This window comes from Suricata suricatta, chromosome 10 (assembly GCF_006229205.1).
Source record: "Suricata suricatta isolate VVHF042 chromosome 10, meerkat_22Aug2017_6uvM2_HiC, whole genome shotgun sequence".
Lineage (NCBI taxonomy): Eukaryota > Metazoa > Chordata > Mammalia > Carnivora > Herpestidae > Suricata > Suricata suricatta.
In genome coordinates, this window is record NC_043709.1 from 67,349,679 (window position 1) to 67,351,556 (window position 1,878).

The window sequence follows — 1,878 nt, forward strand, 5'->3', positions numbered from 1 at the left end:
ACAGCGACCCCCGAGGGCCGGCCGCGGCACTGCGCCTGGCTCCACACCGCCCCGGCAGCTCCTCGCGGGGAACAATAGACTCGGCTCGCCCGGCTTAGGGTTCATCTGCAATGTGCCGCACATTTCACACGCACACAAAGCCGGCGGAAAGGGGGGCGGCGCGGGGAAACGGCCACTACCGGTTGTTCCAGGGTTAGGGGTGGAGGCGATGTTCGCGTCCCCGGCCCGGCTGTTGGAAGGGCCGCCTCTGAGTCCCTGCCAGCCCGACACAACCGGTCTGGCGCTCGGGAGGGAAGGGAAGCTCCGAGGGGCAGCTCCTCACGCTACGCATCATTCACAGATGGGAATAAAGTCAATTTGCTACCTTTTTTTTTTTTTCAAGGTCTAAAGGAATCGGCTTTTCTGAGCCTTGTGCTAGTATTTTGGGGCCTGATTAGCACATTTTCCATGAATTATCCACAAACTAACTTTAGCAAACTGTAAATTAAATACAATGTGGTCTGCCCTAGTTCTGTAGAAATACAGTAATGCTCTTAATTCATCTTGCCTTTGGTTTCACATATCAAACTAGATTATGCTAAATTATACAAACTAAACTGGTTGGGAACCAATTATTTGAACTTTAACAATAAATAACGTTTATTTTTTTTACATTAAGATACCTTAAAGGTAGAAGCGCTTAGTGAATAATACCGTGTTTTCTCTTGCTTTTTCTCGAATGTCCTAAATGTAATCCCCGTAGAAAATATTTTGAAGGTTAATAAAGCTGCTTAAAGGGAGGCTAATCTCAACAAATAACTCCCACCTAAGTTTGCCTTTACAAGGGGTGTTGGAGACGGCCCTTTACTACAAATGTTAAGCTTCACAGTATGAGGCGTAGCTTTATTCCCATTTTAGTGATGGCCACTGTTGGCAAAGTCAATCACAAACCCAAGGTCACAGACTTATAAAGGTCTGGAATGATTATCATTTCAGGTAGTAGTTCCAATGGGAACATTTATTTGGTGGTGAAAAACATTATGTAATGTAGTCCAGCATGCTTCCGGTGCTCACTCTAGGAAACGGATTTATTTCCCAAGTAAAGTTTGTCGCTTAAATGGGGTTGGAATGAGGCTGTGGCTAGGAAGTTCCTGACACCCAAGGGCCAGTAAGTGTCTAAGACGGAAGCCAGTGAAAGGCGGTGACCCAGCTGGGGGAGTGGAAAAGCTGGGCCGCGACCGAGGCGAGAGATGGGGGGCGGGGTAGGTGGGAGACCAGGTCATCTGTCCCTTCCCCCACCGGTCCTTTTAGGGGTGGTGGAGAAGTGGGCCGCAGAGCTGCGTGGCCGGCGCTGTGCGGATTCCCTAAACGCCGCACTTGCGCACAGCCCCTTACGTAACTGTCAGCGCCGGGGATTCCCTAGAGGGGGTCATTCTATTCAACCATTACACACACCCCGGGCTGCTGCCGCCGCGCCGCCGCCGCCTCACAAAATGGCGGCGCCCATAGAGGAGACAGCGGCCGCCTCCTCGGCCCCATTTTGTGGGAGGCGAGAGATCTGTCAACATGGAATACCTTGGTTGATGATGCGTCCGAGTTTGGAAATCCTGCTTAAGAGATGGAGCCGAGGGGAATCTCGTTCAACGGAAAATGTCAGCGATTTCTAGCACCTACACGCCTTTTTAAAAAAAGTATTATTATTTTCATTTTCTCGAAGGAAGCACCAGAAGCCTCTGGGGTAATTGTAACTAAGGGGAGAAGGGAAAGCTGCGGCTGACTGCTCGGGGGACTTGCTGCGGCGTCTCGGTCGCTTTGGTTGCTCCTTCGCGCTACCGGCAGCTGAGCCGCCCAGCCCGCTCCGAGGGGACGGGGACAGGTCGACGCGGAACGACAGCGGCG